General features: G+C 43.1%; 1 protein-coding gene across 1 annotated transcript in view; it reads left to right on the forward strand.

Annotated features, from left to right (window-relative positions):
• The window catches only part of LOC111076816, a 66,092-nt gene that overhangs the window by 32,260 nt on the left and 27,817 nt on the right, over positions 1-6,015 (forward strand).

Raw genomic sequence — 6,015 nt, forward strand, 5'->3', positions numbered from 1 at the left:
AAATATTATTATCGCTTGTCGGTTCAAGTGATTCGGGAACCAGAACTGATCATGGGTTGGATAGGTTCGCCCACATTATTGGGGGCTATGGCTACTACACGTGGGAAGGGCTCTTCCGGGAATTGACACCGACAGATAGCGATGAACCCGCACAAACCGGTTTCTATCTTCGATCAGGGTCTTATCGTCTTACTAATTCCGTTGTCCAGCGAAATAAAGACGGTTTGCCACTACTATATGGCTGAAATGGCACTCGAGATCGGTACTCTGGTGCCCCTGCTGCTGCATGCAGCCATGTATCCGCTCTTCTGGTATTATGTCGTACATCTTTATGGCCAGACATCAATCTCCATCTAGTTTATGGCCGCGCAAATCAATCGTTCGGCCCTGATGCAGGCGCTAGCCACAATTATCCACAATTAGAGCAAATCCCTCGCATAGATCATTCCTGTCAGCGGTCACCGCTCTGTTCTGGTTGTGAGTTTTAGTATCTGCCGAAAAACGGAAGTCGATGGCAGCTGTTAATTGGCCAAGTCTATAAAAATACGATTCTCTTGTCTATCAATGGGCCAATAAATCACTCGAAGCGCTAAATTGCACTGATCCTTTGATATTCAACCGACTGGCCGCCGCCGAGGCACACGACGAGCAAGGACATCAATGAAATTAAGTTTTACCAAGAAAAAATTACATACCTATTAGACCATACAAGAAGAACAACAAGAAGTGTATACCTGGTTGCAGTTGCAAAATGCCAAAGGCCTCAATTATGCACGGCAGGGCAGGGCGGCAGGGCAGGGCACGGCACGTCACATAAATTGTCAATTCGTTGGACATTGGGTCCAGTCGGTCCCACACCTCTACTCCTGTACTCCTACCTGGCTCCGAATATTGTCCTATCGCATCTCGTCTTCTGTTGCAGCCTTTTCCTGAGCCTTGTCATGTTTCCTTTTTTTGCAACAGTTTCCCGGCGGACTTACTACTGCGCACTGATAGGATTGTACCGCCCGAAGGGAGAGAAGTGTTTTATCTGGCACTTTACTTTTTTACTTGTAATTGGCCACGCTGATAAGAGGCCGAGGATTGACCTGGGTTACATTCGGGTCTTGGGTGGCATTCCAGGAGAACTCTGCATGGATTCTGTGGCCCATAGGCCTGCCCTACCCTACCCGAGCTCCCATTAAAGCTCATTAGATCGAAGAACATCGAATGGCAGCTTACAAATGATTAAAGCCATGTCCAACATCCAAGCCCAAGACAACAACAGAAATGCATTTGGGAAATTTACATTTCCAAGTAGCCAGAAGAATTCTCGTTAATGAACTTTTACTACTTTCTAACTGGATCGGAAAAGCGAGCGCTCCGCCCAGCAGTCGGTCGTGGGTGAGTCAAGGCTTATGCTAATTCCAGTACACTTCCCAGCCATGCCATAAATTATGGCTGCATAATTCAGGCAGTTTATGTGTGGATGGGAAAATATTCAGCACAACATTGTGACATTTTCCCAGGCCGACTGCTCCTTGGATTCTCCGCTGGGTATCACCTTCTTTTATTCAAAAATCAATAAAAAATTTGACAACAAAAATAAACCTAAGCAAGTGGAAATTATTTAAAAATATTCTTTACTCATTCAAATAGGCAGTCTCCTAGGCAGCGACTGCCATGAAGTCATCATCCGCGGTCCGGCCTCAGCTGTGCTGATATGATCATCAGATTGATATGCCCGGAGCCAGCTCAATCAAGCCCCTGATGGGTGGGGCGGGGGGACTGCGACTGGAGCGGCAAACAACAAAACAAGCAAGCGATCGCATCGAAATAGTGACACATAAACGAGTGCCAGAGACTAGATTTGAATAGGTTCGGGCCATTGTTCGAGGGCGTCAATAGAACGTGGATATTGACACCTAACGTGGACAAGGAGGAGGAAGGAGGAGACAAAATTCTCAAGATCTTTGGTGTTTAATAATTCATAAAAGAAGCACTAAGGCTTTTAGGTTAATCTAAAAGTTAAAATATTTATTGAAAGTACCGCATAAACCTGATAAATCTCCGTGCATATTTCAACGATCGTCCAACACTTTCTTTTTGTTCTGCTGCTCCATTATTTGGTGGAACTCTAATCCCAATTGAGATCATCTTATAATCATTCTAGTCCATCATCCATAAATCATTTAATAAATTGCTGTCCAAGCAGCCAAACCAAACAATAAGATCAAACTGGATTTCCGTTTTGGCAAACCAAAATAAAAACCAAATACAAAATTTGGTTGCCTTATGGATGCCTCTCCTGGAACCGGACAGACACTCTCTAACGGTCGACCATGTTGCATATAACTCAAACTGAAAGCTTTTTACTTTATCTGATTAGGAGGGAATAAATCAAAATGCCTCGCACCTAGCCCTGGGGGCCCTGTCCCACAGAACCCGAGGCAATCGGAGATTGAGAGTCCCCCCAGTCCGAGTCGAAGTCCGAGGGTAAGCCGTCTCGACCCAATCAAAAACGCATTAAAATCAAAAGGCCGACAAAATAAACAGCAACAATTTGTCAAACTGGCAACAACAATCAACGCCATTTAATTAGATGCCATTGATTAGGAGTCCCCAGTCCCCACTCTGCCCCACTCTGCCCCACTCTGCCGCCCCTGTGGCAGGGGAATGCGCATCTTCGAATGCATTTCTGTAATTTTTTGTGTCTTTTTCCTTCCCGCCACTTGAAAACTCGTCGAGCTTGACAAATTTGACAGGCTTGATTGAAAATGAAAAGTTCAACACAAAAGGCTCTTCGACAATAGAAAGGGGGCCCCGAAAAGAATTTCCGTCGCACTCTCATTGAAAGCCCAAGCTTTCGGGCCCAACAAAAGATGACCAGCAAGGGGCGACAGACAGAGTTGAAGTTCGGTGTTGGACATTTGAAAGTCTGGGAGTCGTCGACTGGGAAAGCAAATGTCAAGTAGTTGGCACTTTCAAAAATATAAAAATAAAATCGAAAAACAAATATCTTCGCTCATCTGCGTTTTTCCCATCGCCCTCGATCGTTCGCCTCGTAGGTGAGAATTTATGTAGATTTTTTTTGTTGGGCTGCTGCTGCCTGCAGCTGCTTGGCCGGGGCTATTTGTCAAATTGTTAAGTCTTTAGTCTATGGAGGGATTGACAGGCGGGGTAACTGGTCAACTAGCTGCTGTTTCGATTTGGCTGCCACCTTGCCCCAGCGACTGCAAACACCAACCAAAAACCATGCTCGTGATATTGTAGAAATATTTCATGTCTGTGACGTGGCAGCCACCTAAACAAGCCGCTTAGTTGTACATTTTTTTTCTACATTTGCAGCCACATTTTTTTCCAGGTGTTGGCAAATATTTGAAATACTTATCTTGCCATTGGAAATGCAACAATGAAATGAGATTTGAAAGAGCTACAGATGTGATTGAAGAGTGCAGAAGAGCTGTAAGATCTTGGAATTGAGATTCCATTGATCCCTCTACTAGTTGCTGTCTGCTAGTGCCAATTGGGGTCACCAAAACTCCTCGTTTTCACTTTGCCCATGTAATGATCTATTGAGTAAAAGGTTTCTCGTTCTGCCCATAAAAGGGGGGGGCTTAAAGACTTTAACCCAGTTTAAAGGGAGCCCAGAAAAAGAAAAGTTATCTGAGAACACAATGAGCCGCAGAGCAGACGAGGCAGACGTGGCAGAACAGTTATGATTGTTTGCACAAGACGGTCCCTAAGTAGGCTGTTGGAAGGTGCCAAAAACCCATGCACCAGCCGCCTGCCTCTGCCTGCAATGAGGAAGGTCAGTGAGTGGTTAATTACCGAAGCCAACCGAACCGTACGGAGTCGCAGTTGGAGTCGGAGTCGGAAAAACACCCGCAATCTATCTCTAGCCGAGAGAAGAGGCAGTCGGAGCCCAGCTACAGCTACAGTTAGCATTCCATCAAGGCAAGTGCCACAACAAGTTGCCGCGCGACCAGGCCTAACTGTTGGCCAGCGTTTTTTTTTATGACGTTTGGGCAAACGGGATGGGAGGGGTGTGGAGTGGGTGTGAGAGATCGACTGGGAGTGGGGGGCTTGGGACTTGGGGCGTGGCCAAACATTGACAAATCATCTTGACACCTCTGGACTGTCATAAAAATGGGTTACGGACATGATTTGCAATGCAATAAACTTAATTGAGTGCGCGTCAGATTTTAATTTTAACCGAAACCCCGAAAACCGGTTCAAACATCGGAATTCCCCCAGACCCCATACGAATATACGCGAGAGTATTGTATGAAGCACACAAAAATGTGATGTGTATAGCCGAATCGAAATAAACTAAATAATGAGCTGGTTCTAAGGCGCGAAAGTCGTAAAACGTTTTTGGTTTTTGGTTTTTTGCTTTGTTTTGTTTTTGTTTTTGATGCCATCATGGTTCCTTTTTGATATTTGTTTTAACGATGCCATTAAAATCCCTCTACATTGTGGTTGTTGCTCTTTTTCTGTATTTTTTTTTTGTGTGTGTTTGTTTGATACCGAAGACAGATTCGTTGCTGGATTTAGTTATCGCATTATAAAATGTCGCGCCGTTTAAATGGCGCCAAATTGTTAATAATCGACGCATACTATACGGAATTTGTGGCTTTAGTGGTTTGCTATAAATATTATTATAATGACCATCAATTCGCATTGATTTAATCAAAATTTTTTTTTAAGCAAGTGCGTCAGCGGTTTCGGTTTGATGGGTGGTCTGATTGGGGTACCATAAATGATTGAGAGTACTTAAGGATTTGTCTAAACACAAAAGGATATAAAGAATAGAAAATATTGTGCATTTCTTTATCGTTGGCTTTAGTTCTTTGCAGCATTGTAAGCGAAAATTTCTATACATTCCACTTCCAGCTGCCTGATATTCTTCTCAGATCTCAAGCAGCCGTCCCAAGTGCAACTTTTCTCTTTATGCAAATTAAATAAAGCCGCCAACTAATCTCCCGTAATTGCTGACTGTCATCAAAGTTGGCAAAATCACAGCGTAAGCTGCACTTGAAAAATGGTTACAAAATCAACATGAATATGAATCTTTCAGATAGATCTCTCAGTCTGTGGGGCTGGGTGCTGAATAGGTATTTCCGTCACTTAAGCCGCAGCTTAAAATGTTTCTTCATTAGAATAAGTGTCATAAAAATATAGGCATAAAAAAAACATCTTTCAGATGCCCGACCGTAAGCGGATCTAATCATTTTCCCATAAACAGCCGGCGATGCTCAACCAAAATCTGCTTAAATTTCACCTGACACGCTAATTTGGCTAATAAACATTCAACTTCGGTCAACGAAAACCCTCTAAAAAAAAAGTCCAACCACAAAATTCAAACGAAATTTCGAAGGCGCCAAGCCATTTGACCAATTTGGTCGGTGGCGGCTGCAGCTGCGCGGGGGGGACACTGCCGAAAGTCAACAAATAAATTTTTTTTTTTTTTGTATACAAGAAAGTAATAAAATTAAATAATTTACATATAAGACCGACATTCCTATCCGCAGGTTGTTCTTGCACTGCTCCTCCGGTGATAAATTCGACGCTACTCAAAACCAGTGAGCTATTTGCCGTTGAAATATTTTGACGCCAAACCGAGACATATTCTCATGCAAATTTTGTATCTCATTTGTTTGTATTTTTTGTTTGAATGTACATATATATTCCCTCCCCCCAAGCCATCAAACCGGCTGATCTACCCAGATGGAGGTGTAACATTCAAGTTTTTGACATAATATTGAGCTTAGAGACTTTTGAATATTTCGTGGAAAAATTCACTTGATTCGGGGAGAAGCAACTTTTATTTCGGAATCAATACCATAATGATCCTTAAGGTTTCCATTCAAGTTCCAGCCAAATAACATCTTGGATGTGGCGATAAACCATGTCAGTGTTCATTAAGTTGTCCGTTCTACCAACTAGATATCCGATCAAATCTCCATTAATTCAATGACAGTTTTCCAAAACGAGTCAAAGGTTTATGTAGGTTCTCAGTTTTGGAGAGCATCT

The sequence above is a fragment of the Drosophila obscura genome, unplaced genomic scaffold (assembly GCF_018151105.1).
Source record: "Drosophila obscura isolate BZ-5 IFL unplaced genomic scaffold, ASM1815110v1 contig_186, whole genome shotgun sequence".
In the NCBI taxonomy this organism is placed as follows: domain Eukaryota; kingdom Metazoa; phylum Arthropoda; class Insecta; order Diptera; family Drosophilidae; genus Drosophila; species Drosophila obscura.